Here is a 21,264-nt window from a genome sequence, read left to right as displayed (position 1 = left end):
TGTGCTTTGAGATCTTCCAATGGGAAGCAACGGAGAAGCACACCCTATTATTGTGCAAAACCCCTACTTACATGTAAACCCAGAGCTTTGGCCCTCACCCGAACTGTGCTGTTAAAAGGAGAGGAGTTTGGCTGTTTTTCCCTGATGGGCACATAAAATTCTTTCTTTCTTCCTGGGTTTGGCTGGTGCTGCTACAGCTGCTGCAGAAGAAAGCCCCTGAATAAGAATTTCTCCATTGTAACCCGAATATGTTCACCCTTCTAAGAAGGCTGTGTCTGAATCATTTTTAGATTCATGAAGTTTTTATCAGTGACAAAGGTACCAAAATAAAATATAATCTATTATTAGTTATAACCAGACTGTAAATAGCGACAAGAGGCAGAAACCAAGAAAAGAGGAGAAAGAAGGGAAAAGAGAGAACACAGCAGAGAGAAAGAGAGGACAAATGCAGAAAAGAAGAAAGAAGCACATGCCTGCTGGAAAGAATAAGAAAAATGTGAGCTAATATTTATGCAGAGGTTCGCGTTCTTTCTCCCTTCAGACGATAGAACGTGTATTTAATGAGTCTCTCTCTATCAACTTGTCAAGCAAAACAGCTGCACCTTCTGGGCTTCTAGCTCAGGGAAAGGAACTAAAGTGTCATGTCCCCACAAAGCTCCCAAAGCTAGGTGTCTCAAGTATACCGCACGGGGAAAGCAAAATTCCAAATTACCAGAATCTCCTCCATCTCAAGAATTGCCTGTGCCATCTAGTGGCAGCATGTCTTATAACGTCCCAGAGGTGTGGATGCCATCCTTAGAGCTTCTGACTTCATTGTCTATAGAATTAGAAAGACCTATGCTGGAGGGAAAGTGGGGGGTGGGTAGAATGGGTTAAGTGGGTGATGGGCATCAAGGAGGGCACTTGTGGGGCAGCCTGGGTGGCTCACCGGTTTGGCGCCACCTTCGGCCCAGGGCATGATCCTGGAGTCCCAGAATCGAGTCCCATGTCAGGTTCCCGGCATGGAGCCTGCTTCTCCCTCTGCCTGTGTCTCTGCCTCTGTCTCTCTCTGTGTCTCTCATGAATAAATAAATAAAATCTTTAAATAAATAAATAATTAATGAATTTAAAAGGAGGGCACTTGTGATGAGCACTGGGTGTTGTAGATAAATGATGAATTCTACTCCTTCACTAAAGGGAGGTCATAGGGTGAACATATTAGTGAAACTAATATTATACTGTGTGTTAACTAACTGGAATTGAAAAAAACTTGAAAGAGAAAGAAAGAAAGAAAGAAGAAAGAAAGAAAGAAAGAAAGAAAGAAAGAAAGAAAGAAAGAAAGAAAGAAAGAAAAAGAAAGACCTAAATCTACTCCATCACAGGATTTCAATGCTGGGAGAGAACGTAGCAAGACCAATTGCCTTGACTCTGGCTGCACAAAGGAATCACACGAAGAGCTCTTTAAACATATATTAGTATGTAGGTCTCATGTCTAAATACTCATGACACTACAAAATGATTTTGAATAAAACAACTTATTTTACTCAAATAAAAGGAATCAGAATTTCAGGGTTCCTGGAAATAGTAGTTTATAAAAGTTCTTCAGGTCCCTTAGGCTGAATGTACCCTTAAGGAACAATGAGCTAATCCAACCCCCACCTTGTTTTAGTTGGGAAAGGAAGCATGGACTACTGTTCATCACTCAGTTGCTGGAGGGGCAGAGATGGGAATGGAGGCCCTCAACCAAATTGTGGGGTCTTATCAGACTAAGGTGAAAGCCACAAGACTGTGAAGGTGCAGGGCAAGAGGGAAGCAAGATGCACCAACCAGACTGGAACTATGACTTCCTTTATTTGTTAATTATGATTTGTTTTTACATCTCCCAGTTTTTTTAAAGGATATGATAAAGGATACATATCAGCAACCAGATAAAAAGACATATAGGGCCAAGTCTCGAGAAAGTGTAGAGTTTCCACATCCTTTCTGGGTTCTCCTCTCCCTCCCTCCACTTCCCATGTGTTCACCCCATGACCTCCCTTTAGAATGGGCTTGTTTTGTTCTTTTTTTTCTCTTCCTTCTCCTGAAATACATCCAAAAACGTTCAAACCAAATCAATATATGTTGACATAAATCGACTTGTATCCATGTGAAAAAATTATTTTTACAATAAAAAGGTATAAATCTCCCAAAATGAATAGAATGTAGGGTTTTTTTTTAGAATGTAGGTTTTTAAGAATATTTTTATTACATTTATTAAGCTCCTTTTTAACAACTTCTTTTCGTATATTGGAGGTACAAAGATAGATTTTTCTTGATCTATAACCTGCCTCAACTCAACAAAGATTTAGAACAAAAGTAGATATAAAACAGTATTTTTTTTTATTTTAAATCAGAGTGAAAGGTAACGAAGACCAAATAGTAAGACAAAATCAGAAAGAGTATACAGCTCTGCAATTAGATCTCACACAAATTTTCCTGTGCTTACTGGAAGCCAGTTGTTTTCTGTTTTTGTTTTTGTTTTTGTTTTTTTAGGGGACATATTATCAGTTACAAGACTCTCATTCCTTATTTGATAAAAACAGGCAGGTTGTTCAGAATAAGAACAGTTTTCTTAGGCAGAAAACAAAAGCAGTAAATCCCACATAGTACTAAATGGTGATAAGCGCTATGAAGAAAGATGAGCAGGGGAGGATAGTTGAGTACTGAATGGGGTAACCAGGAAAAATGCTGCAGGGAAGGTAGGACACAGAGCGATGCAGCTACCTGCATAGTAAGCTTATTTCTTACTCACGTGAAGCTCAGCGCAGGTCAGTGTGATGATTCTAACCCAAACAATAATTCAGAACTCCAGGCCTTCCACTTTGGGGCCCTGCTCTCCCCCCAAGGTCCTCGGGTTTCTTCTCTCTATTCAGCTGGACAGTGGAAAGAGGAGGAATATGGGATGGGTGACACTCCCCCACCTAAGGAGAAGGACATCACCCTCGCTCATTCTAAAGGTGAGAACCAGCCGTACAGCTCCATCTGGGTGCTGCAGCCCTGGGAAATGTAGGCAAGTGGTGTGCCCCAGAAGAAGGGAAGAGTATGCATACAGATAAGCATTCACAGCTCCGACCCACAACCACTTAGGAAGCTACTGCAGTTATCCAGGGGGAAGATCATGCTGATTGGGACCAGGGTGATGACAGTAGAGCTGGTGAAAACTGAAAGGATTCAGGATTTATTCTGAGTCAGAGCTGACAAGGTTTACTGAGGAATCAGATGTTGAGTCTGAGAAAATGAGAGAAGTCGAGCTTAATTAAAGCCAAGATAGATGAACTGCCAAAGTTCAGACATTCCTGCACGAGGGCATCTTGAGAGGATTCAATTTTCCTGAGTCAGTTCCTACACGGCTCTTATCTGTGGCCCGAGAAGAAGGTTTTATTCAAGAACACCCAGGGAAGAGAAGCGGGAAATATGAAGATGGTGACTCCTCCTAGACCTTGAAGTTATTCTGAAAGACCAATGAAGGGCTGGTTTCCACAAAGGGCTCTGGACACAGAGACTTACACAGGTTTTTAAAATTCCTCGAATAGGGGCGTCTGGGTGCTCAGTGGTTGAGTGTCTGCCTTTGGCTCAAGGCATGCTCCTGGGTCCTAGGATCGAGTCCCACATCGGACTCCCCTCAGGGAACCTACTTCTCCCCCTGCCTATATCGCTGCCTCTCTCTCTCTGTGTCTCTCATGAATAAATACATAAAATCATTTTTAAAAAAATAAGATAGAATTGGGCAGGCCCAGTGGCTTAGCGGTTTAGTGCCACCTTCAGCCCAGGGTGTGATCCAGGAGACCCGGGCATCAGACTCCCTGCATGGAGCCTGCTTCTCCCTCTTCCTGGGTCTCTGCCTCTCTCTCTTTCTCTCTCTCTCTCTCTCTCTCTCTCTGTGTGTGTGTGTGTCTCCAATAAATAAATAAATAATCTTTAAAAAATAATAAGATAAAATTCCTCAAACAGCAAAATTTGTGTGGGAAATGTAGACATTTTCTCCAGCAAATCATATCACCTAAGAAAGCAGCAGATGCCGTGGACTCTTCTGGTGCATCGGAGGTAACCTGTTGGGTTGAGCTTTCTGGGGAAAAAAAATGATATAAGATACATTCCAAGAAGTACTTGGTGTAGGGGACAGGGCACTTTGGTGACAACAAAGATCTGAATTTTTGAGAAATAATAAAAAATGTTTTGTGTTGCCTACCAATTTGTCTGTAGAAGGGAAGGAAAGGATGGGAGGGAGAGGGGAAAGAAGGGAACAAGGGAGAGAGAGACAACCTATGCTACTTTATTCTGCCCCCAACAAACACACATACACACCTACACACACTCACACACACACTCACACATACCTCAAGTAGTGCATTCTGGGCTCAGTGACGAAAAAGAGAGATGTGATAAATTGAGGGGGAGAGGAATGGAAGTTGCTTGCTAAATACTTTTCTTCATATTTTTTGCTTCCAAAAGTCAAATCCATTTTGGGGGCAAGTATACGAGAAAATACTCCTCCTATCAAATAGGCAAGTGAAACAGGAACCCATGAAGGCAAAAGAATTTTGCTTGGCTTAAATGAGATTTTCCTCAACCAGAAAGGACAGGCAGGAAGAAAGGACTCTGTTGCGAGAAAGATCGGAAATACGATTCCCACTAGGAAGAGGGCTGGTGATGGAAGGTGCACAGATCCTGTCTTTCTTTAAAATTTTGCTGTATTCTTCATCATGGATTTTTTCACATTAATTCAGATTTTTTAAATGTCCCATTGGAAGATGATTCATGTAACACTGAGTTTTGTGGCTCCTCTTAGCCCTAGTCCTGGTGTCTGGATGTAGCACATCACAGAAAGACGCCAGTGTTCTAAGCAAGTCACAGCACCCAACACCACCAGACCCCTGCCAGTGTGATGCTGGGCACCCAATGGTAACCTCAGTGGACTGATGACCTATAAAGAGAGGCTCCTCTGTTCCCCCAAATTTTGGACGATGTAAGAACTGAGAACTGTAGAGTTGAGTAAACTGGAAGAAAAAATGAGGTTAATAGCAAAATTGAGATTAGGAATACAAAATAATTTAAGTTCTATTTCTTGCCCATTATGTTCATAGATTGATGCCCACATCCATTTTACCAATAATTCTCAACACTGGCTGCACATGAGAACCACCTAGAGTGCTTTTAGTACATACCGAAGACCCAGCCCCATCCCCAGAGGCTCAGATTTAATTGGTATGTTTTAAAAGCTCCTCGAGTTATCCTAATGCTGGAGCCAGGGCTGATCCATTGCCCTTATGCTAACAAGCATCAGTGGTCATGCCATGTGCACTCTGACAGTTGAGCCGAGCAAGGGTCCAGCAAAACAGCAGCCTCTCATCACTGTCTTCCCTTTCTTCCTTCTGTGGCTTCAAAACAAATCTCAGTGCCACTGTGATGAAGCATAAGACAAAACTAAACTCACTACAAAAAGTAAGAAAGCTTGGAAACGCAATTCAAAAATCAAATTTAAAAGGATCCTTTCACCTAAAACTCACAGAATCTCAATTCTTTAAAAAGGGTATTTGCGGGGCACCTGGCTGGTACAGTCAGTTAAGTGTCACCTTGATTTTGGCTTAGGTCATGATCTGAGGGTCTTGAGATTGAGCCCCACGTTGTAGGGCTCTGCACTCGGTGGGAAGTCTGTGTGAGATTCTCTCTCTCTCCCTCTCCCTCTGCCTCTCCCCTCTGTGCTCTCTCTAGAAAATAAATCTATAAAAAAAAATAAAAATTTAAAAAAAAAAGTGTGTTTGCATTTATGTGATCATTTATTTCAAGGTGACAAAGCCATTTTATAGAGAAGTTAGGAAATAAAGAAAACACATTTAGAAGAAAATAGCACAAAACTGCTTTTAGTTCTTTTTTATAAAATGCATTTATTGTCATAGCTTAAATACTTTCTTTATGCTCCATGACAGCAACAAACACTGCACCACCTTTATTTCTTAAAGCCTAGAGGGAAAGCATACCTTTCTACACTGTGTTAATACAAACTTGGTTTAGGTGAGATTTAACCCTGGTTTTCAAGGTGCTTATAATCTAATAGACTATTGGTAGTTCAGCATCCAGCATTGTGACACCATGATGGATGTCCCTGAAATAGCTTGTGAACCAGGTTACAACTTCAGACAGCTTTATTAACCCATCTGTTCACTCATATGAATGAAATCATTCCTCTACAAACTACAAATGACTATCACTTCAAATGACAGCGCTGCAAATGAGATGTTCAACTTGAAAGAGTATTTGCCTGCCCCTAGGGAAATGTTACTGCCAGGATAAGTAGAATCAAGAGCAAAGTGAAAAAGAACTACTTCCTCTGTTTGCCAAATAAAACCTACCACTGGCTTATGAGTGGGCGGGAGAAACAGTCAACCATAAGGTGAAGGGAAGGTATCAGTTACAAAAATATCCCTTTACCAAGTGCCGAAAAAGAACCCTCAAATCCATGGTTGGCAATGGATTCCTTTGGGTTTAATAGTGCCGTCTCCCTGTAGACCCTATGTAAATATTCACACTTAATATCCATGTAAAGTTGAAAGCATTGTCACTAACAATTAAATCTAATTGAATTATTCGTATCACTCAAAAGCATTGAGCCCTGACTTGGAGGAAGATTATGTAGAAAAACTGGTAAACGAGACCAAAATAACAAAAACAAACCCCACTTTATAATTTGATCTAGAGCTCACCCAGCCTGTGTTCTTATTACAATCTTCTGTACTTCACACAATTCTCCAATGAAGCCACCAGTTTGCCTCCTATTTGAAAAAACCTATTTGAACACCATCTCAGACAAGCAAGTGATGGAATATGACTTGAAAACCCACCAGAAGAAGACAGTCTTGAACCCACAGACAAGGGTCTGTAAATAGAATTCAAAGGAATTTAATGATTTTTTTTTATTTCTTATTGTAGTTTTTGCAGAAATACTGAAATAGCGTATATATCATTACTTCAGATTTATGATGATTGTTAAGCCAGCTGCTAGATTCTGTTTTTTAATGTGTTAATAAAAATCACATATATTACTCTAGTGCAATTTCTAAGTTATTTTGATAACTATATTTCAATGTGATTTGTTTTCCTCGAATCCTTTGTACTTTATTATAAAAATATTATTATGAGGAGGAGTGACAAGCCAAGGCAGTCAAAACACAAAAAAAGCTTAAGAACTCCAAAACAGAGAAACCTCTCCTTTTATTATATTTATTGGTAATTTGACTTCCGTATTCTCTTACTACCTATCCTGAGCATATAATCCTAAAAGTTGTATCAAGGAAGGCCAGAAACAAGATATCCTCTACTAGATTCTTTGTGACAAGTGGCCCTCTGGGCTTTATGGTGGGGTGAAGAAGGCAGAGATATCCTCTACACTTCTATACACATCCTCTACACACATCCAAACACATTAAAAGTTATTTTCTGCAGATGATCAAACTTCGGTGTTATGAAAGGCTTTCATTTGCATTTCCTAAAAAAGAAAAGAAATTGCCCACTACCCATTATGATAGCTGTACTAAGTCTGACTTCTATAGTGACTTGCTAGAGGATAATGGCAATTAATTTAACCTTTTGGAACTTCTACTTCTCTATATGTAAAAAGAAAAAAAAAGAAAAAAAAAAGATAAAGCTGCGGGTCATTGAACCATACAACTACATCTAGAAGCTCTTTAGTGATCAAATCCTTGTATTGGTTAGAATATATTTTGAGACTTCCAAATGAGGAATGTGATATAGTCATAAAATGGTATAGCATTGAGGGAGAATTCTGGAAGAAGAGTAATGCCTAACTCTTGTCAGTTGGTATATTAGGATGGCCTCAACTTAAATTCATAACAGTCAACTGTGTTGGCTTCAGTTCTGCCACCAAGTTTTTGATCACCAGCCACTCCCCACCCACAGCGTTGGTTACTGCCAGGGACTCAGTTGTACTCTTGCCAGCTTTATTACCACCATGCTTACATCTTCACTGAAGCCCTTGCCAAGTTAAGGCGATGGAACTGAGAGAGTGGAATGGTGGGACTATTCTTCAGGATAATAAGCTGGAGGGAAGCCCTGGTCTTCCAACTGGAATACAGCCCCCAGAAAAAGATCCCTCTAGGAGAGAGGCATCCTCAATCCCCAGTGTTCACAGATGTGCTGAGGTGATCTTACTTTTTTTTTTTTATGGGGAAACTGGTGGAGACGTGGTTACTTGATGGTGATAGCAAGATGGTAACTGCCCATTGTCACAGGACACTCAGACCACCACGGAGAACTGAACAAATCCAGAGACATCAAATGCACACTAGTACAATCAATGCAATTGAGATACATCATCCAGCATTTAAATCCTTCCTGGAGGAACCCAACACAGGCAGTAATTACATCATCCAAAGAAACAAAGCACTCCCTTATAACCAATTAAACTCATTCAAGTCAATTATTCAAACAATTCCTGCCAATACACAATTCAAACCTTCGCATCAAAAGCATTTGTTTATCAACTGACTAATGGCTTCCAGAAATTAGCTCCCTGGAAACATTATAAAGTGTCCTAGTCCAGAGCATCACAGCCCTCAAGGGGATTTTTTCCAGCTTTGCATCGACAACATTCCACATCTTGTAGATGAGGAATCCAGAGACTACGGAGTGGTCTTAAGGGACTTCTGAGAGAAACAGAATTGGACTCACAAGCTAAGGCTCAATAGACAACATTCTTATTTCACACACACAGGAAAAAGTGTAAAGTAAGCTTCTCAAGAATTACATGAACAGGCCAACAAATTCATTGTGTACATGTGTACTGTGAGGCTCAAATTGTAGATGGTGGTTTGACAGTAAAAAATCGAACCACCCCACTTTCAATTTTCTAAGGAAACCAGCTTTGGGCAATCATGGTCATAGCTCACCAATGAAAGGACAGAGACTCTCTTCTAACATTTGATGTATCCTGTCATCATCAATTAGGCCACTAAATGACCTTCCCACGTCCTCACTACCTCCTACAAGTATCCGGGAACTCTCTGCAGTTGCAGTACACTTGACTGCACCACTAGAACAGGAGTTCAGAATGCGGTGGGTGAATTTTGATGTTAACGTGCATCATTTTTAAATGTTCAATTCTGCCATTAAAATGCTATTGTAAAATCACCTGGGATCTAACTCTGGATTTATGTATTAAAGTCATATGCATGTATTAGACAGAAAATTCTCTCGTGTAACCAATGCTGAGATTGATCTACTAAAGAGATCAACCCGCATAGAGAAACTCAGCATGGCTGTGCAGGAGAGAGGAGGAGGGGTTACGCACAATTATAATGTATGTTGGGGACGGTTTGTGGGTCAGACGTAGGTCTCTAGACATACAAATATCTCCATCATTTTCAAGAGTATTACTGCTATCAACCAGGCTCCAGCTCTAAGAGGTTCCCTAAATGGTGTTCTGGGAAGCAGAACAATGCTGACAATGTTATATGGTGACATAACAGAGTGCTCATAACAGTTGAAGCAGGACTATATATAAAGTAAAATTTCTCTTATTCTCTTTCTCTTCCTCCTTCCTTCTTTCATTTCCTCCCCCTTCACCTTTCCTCTCCTCCCTCCTTTCATTCCTTCTTTCCTTCCTGCCTTCCTGGCTTCCTTTCATTCTTAGGATAGCAAGGGGAAAGGCAAATAGAACTGAGGTGGTCCTGTGACTGGTTTATGGCTCTCTCTCTCCCCATTTTATGATTTCTGGCTTCAACTAGATTTCCCTATCTTTGATTGCTCCTTACCTAATATTTATTTACTTGATCCTATGACCTCCAAAAGAGAAATGTCAAAGTGTTAGTTGATAGACATACCAGGGAAGGATGTTTTTCTCTCATGCACACATGAAAGTGGAGCAGCCTGTTTCTGGGTTTCTCCACTGGTGTAAAGTCAACATGCACAGAGGAAAGCATTCATTCCTGAGATGCACCAGGGAGTAAACCAGTGACAACACACCTCCGCCTATACTGTACCCAAGAGATTTAATCCATCCTCTAAAAAGCTCTCTAGCCAGAAATTCAAAACAAAATCAGCAGCAGATAAACATCTCATTCTTCAAAGCAAACTAAGGGTAGATGCTGGGAGACAAAAGGGAAAACCCCTTTCCTCTTTAACCCTGGGATATATACTCTTCAGTCCTAAAAGGTAATCAAAGCTTTCCTTCTTCAAGGCTGTTTGCCCTGTTCTGGACCTTAGAGATAAGCTTTCTCGCCATCTATAAATTTGCAGTGTAGACCAAATAATTTTTCAAATGTTAAAATAGTAATTTTCTTACTAAGCTCCCCAATGAACAAATTGCAATTGCAATAATCCTTAATAATCTATTGCAACTTTAATTTCCCAGATGTGTACAAAAGTAAAGCACACATGAAAAGTATGAATCTTCAGTCCACTGATCCCTTATATTTGTTAGAAAAATCTCAGTAACCTTACTTGGGAAAAAAAGTAAAACTTTTTTCCCTATAGATATAAAAATAAACCTTTCTACCACTTCTCTGGCTATGAGATGTGATTATAAATAAAAAGGCAAGGGGTGCCTGGGTGGCTCAGTCAATTAAGTGTCTTCCTTCTGCTCAGGTCCTGATCCCAGGGTTTTGGGATTGAGTCAGGAATTGGTTTCCTTGCTCAGCGGAGAGCCTGCTTCTCCCTCTCCCTCTGTCTCTCCCCTCAGCTCCTGCTTTTGCTCACTCTCTCTCTATCAAATAAGTAAATAAAATCTTTTTGAAAAATAAATTAAAAAGTAAAGGCATAATGGAGTGGGAAAGGGGATACAAGTACAGTTGTAAATGTGTTTTAAACCCAGAAATCCCAAAGAGAAATATTACTTTCCAAAGAGAAAAGCTTCAGTTATTGTTCAAAAAACTGGGTGGAATTTGTACACTGATAAATCCATTGGTTTAGTTCTGCTCACAGTGCACCCTTAATCTCTCAAGGCAATGGTACCTATACACACAAAACAATCACTACCACAGCAGGTGCAGCAAGAGTAGATAGAGAGAACCGACAGCATGCTAATAAGAAGATGGTTAGAAAACCACAGTCTGTCAAGCCCTGGAAAAGAAATGTGGTCATGAGCAAATTCAGCCTGCAATCAGAGACAGAGTTTTCATGGTATGGGTCTGAATGATAATGATGAGCCCAGACATATGTTGCCATCCTTCCTCACTTTTCAAACAGAAAGGATGTTTTTGCTCTAACTATGGCACTGGAAACATTATAATAATACTTTACACTGACAACTGGCTCATCTCCCCACTAAATCAGAGGAGGTGTGTCCTTTCCTCTAACACAAAGGGGAAAGTTATACTCATGATCTAACAAACAGTATAATTCAGTCCTGATCTTTTCTTTTCTTTTTCTTTCTTCCCTTTCAACCTTGGAGAATAGCCAATTTGTGCAGCTAAAAAAGAATAATGCAAGCAAGTCAAAGAAAAAGGTTGTAGAGCAAATCAGATATTTAATAAAGAAAGGAAAAGGCCATTTCAATGTAGATTCAATTAGTTTCAAGTCCAAAGGTTTCCCACAGGTCCCCAACAAAGACCTGTGAGTTATACTGAGTGAGGTTCACATGCCCTTTTTTTTTTAAAGAACTAGGACATATCCCTATGGTCCCTGACATAGGCAGGAAAACTGATTTAGTGGCCTAATTCCATTCTCAAAATTTGAAACTCCAGTATTGCATTGGTGCCTTCTGGGCATTTTCCTGACATTTCACTGATGCTAAACTGTTCTCCATTTGGCTTTTTACAAATTGATACATATAGCTGTGAGCACAAACATGTGTAAAGGTAAATTTACTATCCAAACTCTTGAATGAAGAAAGACAAACTGTGGAGGAAAGAAAACTTTAAAAAAAGGGAAATCAGACTTAGCTTTAAAGGGGGCTGGGGGTGAGGGGGTGGTGGGCTAGACTCACAATGTACTAAACAACACCCAAGATGAGCTTAAACCCAAAGACGGCAAGTTAGTCAAAGAACGCCAGTGCCAAGAGGTGGCTTGTTGGAACACAGCACTATTTCCACCAACCTCATAACTTAATATGCACAACTGATGTTTTTTCTTTCTTATGTGAAGTGTTTTGCAAATGCAGGTTCAGACAATCCCATTCTGCGTCCCACCCCGTGAGACAGCTGCCTGAGCCACTCCCATGTATAATTATGGAGCTGCCACAACATTCAGATGACTCAAACTGAATCTGTTATATAGCAGGATCCACCTATCATTTGTATCAACTACTTGTAAGACACCGGAGTGCAAATCCTCCTGCTGAATATCTAAATGGCTAAGGGCAGAGGGGAAGAAAAAAGTGACCATAAACTAGCAGGGAAGGGGGAACACTACAGCTAGAGCCACATGAAAGGCATGCAGAGTGGCGTGTCATTCACTAGATCCTCTGAGAAAGCAATGTATAGATTCTTTAAGCGCATGAGAGGGTAGGAAGTTAAGAATATACTTAATTAAACTTCATTTCCAGAAATTGCTGGTAGAGGCAAGATGAGCTTCAATGTGCTCTGTGTGTGTGTGTATATAGTGTAGGATTCATTTACAGAGGAAGGATGAAAGCAAGCGAAGACAGTCATAGGTCCTACCTTAAGCCTGGCTCCTTGAAACTGACCCAAGAGAGAGGCTGCATGTAGGAGATTATTGCCGAGTACCCTCAAGGATGAGGGCGGTGAAGGAGAAGGGGCAGCCCAAGCCATTGGAGAAGCTGATCACAACACAGTTGCCACAGAGGACCCGACCTATGGCATGGGCAGTTTTGGGTCTAGGATGCCCCTTCAGAGAGATCGCAGATTGAATCAAGGGGACCAGGCTCTTGTACTCCTCAAAATAGCCAGTCATTTGATGCTCTTCAAAGACACTGTTTATTTTTTAATTTTTAATTTTTTTATTTTTTAAAAGATTTTATTTATTTATTCATGAGGGACACACACATAGAGAGAGAGAGGCAGAGACACAGGCAGAGGAAGAAGCAGGCTCCATGTAGGGAGCCCGATGCGGGACTCAATCCTGGGTCTCCAGGATCACGCCCTGGGCTGAGGGCAGGCGTCAAACTGCTGAGCCACTATCATAAAAAAAAAAAAAAAAAAAAAATTTAAAAAAAAAAATAAAAAAAAAAAAAAATAAAAAAATAAAAAAAAAAAAAACTGCTGAGCCACCCAGGGATCCCAAAGACACTGTTTAGAAGATGAAAAGGCAACCCTCAGCACTACCCTGCCTGGCCCCTGGAGTGATGGTCAAGGCTTTACTAAAGGCTCTGAGTTAGGCCCCATGATGAGAAGGTGTAAAGTGGAATTATTCTGCCTGAAGGAAAGCAGATTAAAGTTTCAAAAGGTAAAAAGACTTGTTCTGACTAGTTGTTCTCCACCTTGCTCTAAACACGTTTAAACTTCTGGTTGAGAGATATTTAGGTTAGCTCTAAGAAAGCACTACTAGAAGTTATGAGGATATTAAAAACCCTGATTGATTGACAAAAGAAGTATGAAGCTCCTTTTCTGGAAGGATCTCAGGTGAAATCGTTACCCATAAGTAGAGGTTGTGACAGGTTAGAGTAAATGGACATTTCTCTTTCCTTTCTTTTCTCTTTTTCTTTTATTTTGTTTTTTTAACAGTAGCCAGGAAATACTTAGGGCTATGATGAGTCAGACATAAACTGGAGGCCATGGTACTCACAGAGTATACTTTTTACCATTTAGCACCATAGTTTTTGTATTCAAGACACTCTCTCTCTCTCTCTCTCTCTCTCTCTCTCTCTCTCAGCTATTTTTCAAACTTTGGTCAGAAAGACAATCATAAATAGAGATTTTAAAATGCAGATTGAACCTGAACCTCCTGAATCATAATCTCCAGTAGTGAAGTCTGAAAATCTGTATTGTTAGTAAGCCCCCACAGTGGCACATCAGAATTACTGCTCAAGAACTTGAAGTTACCCAGGGAAAAAGTTTTGTATAGTTCCTTGGACTCCAAGTCCTGTCCCTCAGAGGGCAGAAAATTCAGCCTGAGAATCTGATCCTTGCTTTCTCAGCTGACTTTGAGAACAGCCCTGAACTCAAATTCAAGGCTCAACCCAGGGGTTGGGAGGATGGTAAAGGAGCCAGCTCCTCCCTGCAGCTATAGACCCTGTCGCAGCCCCTTGCATTGGTACCAGGGTCACAGGCTGACCTGTTGTGTGATCCCTTCCAGATGATCCTACATGGCAGTAGCTGAATTCTTGAAGTTTCCTTCCAGATCTAAGTTACAGTGCTGAATTCATAGTGCTCTATAGGAGCAGCTTTGCCCACCTCTTATTATAAACTAAACTTCTCACATAGTTACTCGCCTGTGCATTTGAACTCCTGTCTCTCGTGGCAAATAGAAAGGGGAAAAAGAAGTACAAAAAAACGTGGCTACCGGGCAAGTCAGAAAATTTTGAAGTTTCTCTTTTAAATAACTGAAAAGGACCTGCTGCGAGGCAATTCTGAAGCTTAAAAGAGAGACTATATGAGCCACAGTGTCTCTCTGTTGGTGACTTTCCCCTGCCAGGAAGTAGGACTGCCTGATATGCCAAAAAAAACACCTCAAAATGGGACAATATTTTATGGGGCTTTGGCAATACATCATCTCCATTCCATAGGTGAGTTTTATATGGTTGACTGGGGGTGGAAGAAAATGTAATCCTCCTGATTAATGATTCATTGCTGCAAGAAGGTTGCTCTGGTAAGGGACGCTTTCCATTTCTACCTTCATTATGCATTTTAAGCATATAGAGAAATGGAAACCTATGTATTTTTAACAATGCAATGTAGGTACATACTTCCAACAACAGAGGACGAATCCTGTTTTTCATTTTGCTTGTAAAGATGTGTGCTAACAGAGTTGATCAAGATCCCTTCTGAAACATTAAGTACAGAGAGGAAAAGACAGTTTAAATGTCTGTACACTTTTTACCAACTTTCTGTGCTCACAGTCTTTAATCTCCTAAGAAAACCCCAGCATACCTGTGTTTCACATGAAAGCGGCTCTCACCCAGCAGGTACATTTAGAGAAAAGAATCTGTCAGCACACTAATAACGGTCCTGACAAGGGAGGGAGGAAATGTTGCCAGCACCATAGGAAATACTATCTCTGGAAAATTAAAAGTGTACCGTAGTGTGTAGGGTGTGTGTGTGTGTGTGTGTGTGTGTGTGTGTGTTTATGCTCTTGTTTCCTTCACTGGCAATAGCTCCTGTCAATCCATGAATTCTCCACTATGAATGAAATAGAAAATTGCTTCAGTATTAAAAAGTCCCAGCTGGATGTTAAACCAACAGCATGGTGCTTTTAAACTCAAGCTTAGATAACTCTTGCTTTATGCTTCTTCGGGCTGGAAAGGAAATAGGGTACTCTCCACAACACATGCAATACTAAGGAGAAAAGTGGAAAAAGTAACAGCTATATGCCTAATTTTGTGTGTATGTTTTGCTTTGTGAAGGGGGAGAATTTTCTAGAAAAAAGAGACAGAGGGGCATCTGGGTGGCTCAGTGGTTAAGCATCTCACTTTGGCTCAGGTCATGATTCCAGGGTCCTGGGATCAAGTTCTGCATCGGGCTTGCTGCAGTGGGGGGCCTGCTTCTCCCTCTGCCTATGTCTCCGCCTCTCTCTATGTCTCTCATGAATAAATAAATAAAATCTTAAAAAAAAAAGAAGAGTAAAAAGAGAGAGACTATAGAAAAAAACAGACTATCAAAAAAAAACTATAGATTATAGAAAAAACAGAGACCTTCTCTCTCAATGACCTAGTTGCCAAGAAAGCTCTAGGGAAATTGTGGGAGGAAACAGAAGGTGTGGTTGCTAGGAGGTCAGAGGGAAAGGTAACATCGACAGAAAGATAAGCTGTTGCCCCTTTGATAGCAGACACATAGTAGCAGTTACTAGAACTGCCATTATGCACTGGAGCCACCAACTGGCCACCAAAATCAGTCCTCCTTCTTTCTTTGTGGCTGGACACTCAGCAGCTCAGCAAAAGACTTGATTTCACAGCCTTCTGGACACCTAGGCGTGCCAAAGTGACTAAATCCTCATCAGTGGAATAATGTAGAAGTGATGGTTTCCACTCCCAGGCCTGGGGCTGAAGGCAAGTGCACCCCTGTGTTTAACCGACCTTCCCACAAGCTGGAATACAGATGTGCCATGACCAATGAGGATCTTACAGACAAGGATAACACACTGAGGGAGGGAAAAACAATAAGATGAAATGAAGAGAAAAATAAACATATTTCACTGATTATGCTTTTGACCTTCTTTGTAACTAGTATACACTGTAACATTTTGAAACTAAGATATCAGAACAAAACTAAAGGGCTCTCAGATCATACCCATTTTCTCAGTTTAACATAGACCTTACCAGATTTCTAGAGGTATTCTGTTCTAAAAGCAATAATACAATGAGTATTTCCTGAGAGTTTACACAAGGTACATTTACAAAATGAAAGAAGTAAAACTCTAATATTTTTTTCCAAAAAAAAATTATTCTAAATTTATAAAAAAAATGGAATGGGCCTTGAAAAATCATCAACAATCAAAACTCTATTAACCAGAAATGTGTTCAGCCACCATAGCCACAGATGAAAATAGTACTGTAATGGGCAGAACTGTGCCCCCCTCCCATACATGCATATGTTGAAGGCCTAACTGCCAGTACCTCAGCGTGTGGCTATACTTGGAGATATGGGTTCTTCAAGAATGTAGTTAAGGTGAAATGAGGTCATTCTGGTGGGTACTAATCCATTATGACTGGTGTCCTTACAAGAAGAGATTAGGAAACAGACACACAGAGATCACGCAAAGACACAGGGAGAAGACAGCCATGTGCAAGCTAAAGAGACAGGCTTCAGAAGAAATCAACCCTAATAAGCCTGGATGGCTCAGCAGTTGAGTGTTTGCCTTCGGCCCAGGGCATGATCCCGAGGTCTGGGGATCGAGTCCCACGTCGGGCTCCCTGCAAGGAGCTTGCTTCTCCCTCTGCATATGTCTCTGCTTCTTTCTCTGTGTCTCTCATGAAAAAATAAATAAAACCTAAAAAGAAGAAGAAGAAATCAACCCTGCCAGCACCTGTATCTCAGATATCCAACCTCCAGAACTGTGAGACAATCAACTTCTGTCGTTTAAGCCACCCAATCTGGCGATCCTTTGTTATGACAGCCCTAGAAGACTAATACAAGTATGTCTACGTCAAGTATTTTTCTTTTGAGCCAGAACTAAGGAGAAATTCTTTGGGTTGCTTCTCTAACAAAACGAAACAAAACAAAAGAAATGGGTTCTACACGATTTCTAGTATTTCAGATCTATGGGTTCTTCTGACTAACAAAGAGAGAACTTGCTCATACTTTGACTATATCTGAACCTTCAAAACAATTCTGTACCCTCCCCAAAATAAGTCTGGATCCATGCCTTATGCTATATTCAAACTCCAAAGAGGCTACAGACCTAAATGTAAACTTAAAAAGATGATAAAATAAAATGCAGAAAGCCATCTTTGCAGCCTAGGAGTAGATAAAGATTTTTTGGACATGAAGCTAAATCCTCAAATAACAATGGCAAAGTTGGATGAGTTTAACTGCATTAAAATGAAGAATTATGGTACGAGGAAGGATACCCTCGAATAAGCTAACAGACCAGAAGAGATTCTGCAACATATAAAGCAGAAAAAGATTAATATCTATAATAACTTGCTCCCCCCATGCACAGACAAAAAACAAAAACAACTCCTGCAAATCAACAAGAAAATAACGCAATACCCGATAGAAAAATGGCCAAAGGATATGAGCCAGTAAATCTCAGAGAAAGGCCAGATGTCTAACAAGTAAAGCTCAACATCCTCAGCAACAAAAATACTGAAAGTTTAACCATCAATGATATTTCCACGTTGCCCATTAGAACTGCGAAAAATAGAACATTAGATAATAACCAGGGTTGGAGAGGACATGGGAATGACAGAAATGATTAGATACTATTGGAGGGAAAATAAACTAGTCCAATAGTTCTGGAAAGTATTCTAAAGGGATGAGGGAAACCAAAGATAAATGCCCTTTGATCCAGCAATCTACTTTTGTGTACAATAGTCCACCCTTACCTGTGGAAGATTCGTTCCAAGATCCCTGGTGGGGATCCAGGTAGCTCCGAATCCTACATATATTACATATTTTTTTCCCTAGGCATATATACCTAGGATCAAGTTTCATTTATAACTTAAGCACAGTAAGAGGTTAACAGCAGTAACTAATAATAGAGGAGTTATAAAAATATAATAATCAAAGTTATGTGAATGTGGTTTCTCTACGTCAAAATATTTTCTTGTATTATATTGTACTGATGCTCCCTCTTCTTGTGATGATGTGAGATGACAAAAGGCCCACGTGGTGAGATGAGGTGAGAATGATGCAGACATAGTGAGGTAGAGTTAGGCTATTAATGACCTTCTGATGATTCCTCACAAGGAGGACCCTCTGCGTCCAGAGCAAGGCTGACTACGGGGGAACCGAAAGTGCGGAAAGCCACACGGCAGATGAGGGCGGCCTGCAGTGTTCATCTCAGGAATACTCACATCCAGATCCTTCTGAAAACATGTGCCTGGCTATACCTGGCCGGTTATTTGTGATGCGGAAGTGAGAAACAATGCCCATCCTCGGGGGGAAGGATAAGTAAAATGAGGTGGAGGTCTACTATGAAAATATTACACATTAACTAGAACAACCAACTGTACGCAGAGCAACACAGATCTAGGTCACAAGCTGTGGAGTATTTGTAGCACTATTCCACTTACTACAAGTATTCATGATATATTTTCCAAAGAGCTATAAATTAAACATATTGTGGTGATTGCCTTCTGGAGGAGAAGACTGGGTGGGAACTGGGCATTAGGAGAAAAGTTAAAATAGACTAAGGTCTTGCATACACCGATAATGTTATACGAAAAACCAAGGAGTATAATTGGTTCATTTCTGCACCTGAGATTTAAATACAGACGCCCATACAACAAAAACCTCCTTCCCTAGGTTCCTCCTGAATTTCTTTCTGCACATTATTCGAGCAAGCCAAATCTTCAACAAGGAGGACACTGGAATGAATTAGACAGTTGCCTAATCTTACTAAAAGTTGTTGGTCACGCTATCTCAATGTTCACAAGCCAGGGGCAATTTGTTGCCGTCCTCCTCCCCCCAAGGGATATTTGGCATTTGGCAACATCTGCAAACATCTTTGGTCATCACCACATGGGAGTTGGGTGCTACTGGCACCCAGTGGGCAGGGGCCGGGGATGCTGCTACACACACTCTAATGGACGGAATGGGCTCCCCCAGCAAAGAAACATCCCTTTCCAACTATCAATAGTGCTGAGAGCGAAAACCCTTACACTTTTTCACTGCATTTTCCATTTACCTTCTAAGATCCTTGGGAGGCTGCCCTGCAAGCTGACCGAAGATCAAAGAATGCTCCTTTCCGGGATCCCTGGGTGGCGCAGCGGCTTAGCACCTGCCTTTGGCCCAGGGTGGAATCCTGGAGACTCGGGATCGAATCCCACGTCGGGCTCCCAGTGCATGGAGCCTGCTTCTGTCTCTGCCTCTCTCTCTCTGTGACTATCATTAAAAAATTTAAAAAAAAAAAAGAATGCTCCTTTCCTTCAAGATGCCCCTTTCTTCTTTCCATGTTACTCTTCTACTTACTCCCTTTCCATCCTCCCCCTTCCATTCGTCTTTTATTTCTGCTCAAGCACAATCTACTGTCTTGGTTGCCTCTCTCCCTCTAGTAGTCATTAATCTACTTAAATGCCGCACTGATGCTAATTGCTCATAAAGACTGTGAACGAGATAAACTGATAGTAAGCCATTAATAATTAAAGAAAATTAATTGATAAAATGCCTCTCAGTCCTTTTCCTCTTCTTTCTTATGAGTTGCTCTACCACACATCCATCTATCAAAATGGGAAGAGTACCAATCGGAGATTCACTGAGGGCCTCTACTAAATCTTCATGAATTGGGTGAAAGCGCTAACAAATGTCCTAGAAGGCAATAGCTTAGAAAAAAAGCAAAGGGGGGGAGGCAGATGTAGACTGTGAGAGGGCAGCCACAAAGGGACAATTTCAGGCCAAGGTGGGGGGTGGAGGTGGGGATTGAGCTTCACCACTCGAATGGGGTTTTGTTGTTGTTGTTTTTGTTGTTTTAAGATTTCACTTATTTATTTGAGAGAGAGATAGAAATAGTGACAGAGACAGCAGGAGTGGGGAAGCGGGTCCGGCTGAGCAGGAAGGCCTACCTGGGCCTCCATCCCAGGACCCTGAGGTCATGACCTAGGCCAAAGGCAGATGCTTAACCAACCATGTTCGATGCCCCGAGTCCTTCACTGAAACAAGAGGAAGGAAAAAGAGTAGAGACAGTGACTCTTTTTTAACTGCATTCCAGGATTCTCTCAGCCACAGACTGGGATTAACAAGTACCTGGTGGGATTTAATTGTTAAGGAAAGGACCGATTTTCAGATACTGGAGACTGTTAAACATTGAACGTCAATGCTGCGGATATCCTGCTCTGTTGGACTTGGTCACTCCAGGTCCATGTTCAGGTAGCCAAGGATTCAGGTAGACACAGCATCAGGGTCCACCTGAGGCCAAGGAGCAGATCCGACTTCTTGAGTCTTGTGTTTTCATGCATTTTCCCTGAAGTTTGGGTTGCCCTTTGATAGCTGGTCCCTTGGCCATTCACAGCTCGGCCTCGGGGCCCTGGAGGGCGAATTGTCATCACTGTCTCCAAGGGACCCAGGATGCAGCTCTTCAATATACTGTTTTTGTTTTTGTTTTTTTGTCCTCCAAGCTGCTAATGGTGGCAACGGTGTTTTATTTTCTTCCCTTTTGCTTTTTCGGAAGCAAAAGACAAAAGTCTGGAAGGTCTCTGCAGACACATCATCCTCCCGGATTTTATTCAGTCCGAGCAGTAGAAATAGGCATATCTTCAGACCCCAAAGCAGCCTTTTTTGTTGTTGTTGCTCTCCAGATAAATTCCTAATTCTTATAAATCATCTGCACTTGAATCAGTTTTTTTTTTTTAATAAAATGAATCGTCTGCACATGAATTAGTTTTTCTTTTTTTACAAAATAAAAAAAGAATTAAAAGAGAAGAAAGGCACGGGAATACTTGGCAGGGACGCCCATCCCCGCCCCCGGGAGGAAGCACCCGGGCCAGCCCTTTCGACCTCGCGCTACTGTCTCTTTAACAAA

The sequence above is a fragment of the Vulpes lagopus genome, chromosome 22 (genome assembly GCF_018345385.1).
Source record: "Vulpes lagopus strain Blue_001 chromosome 22, ASM1834538v1, whole genome shotgun sequence".
Lineage (NCBI taxonomy): Eukaryota > Metazoa > Chordata > Mammalia > Carnivora > Canidae > Vulpes > Vulpes lagopus.
The sequence above is the reverse complement of the archived record's forward strand: the minus strand, read 5'-3'. Positions refer to the sequence as shown.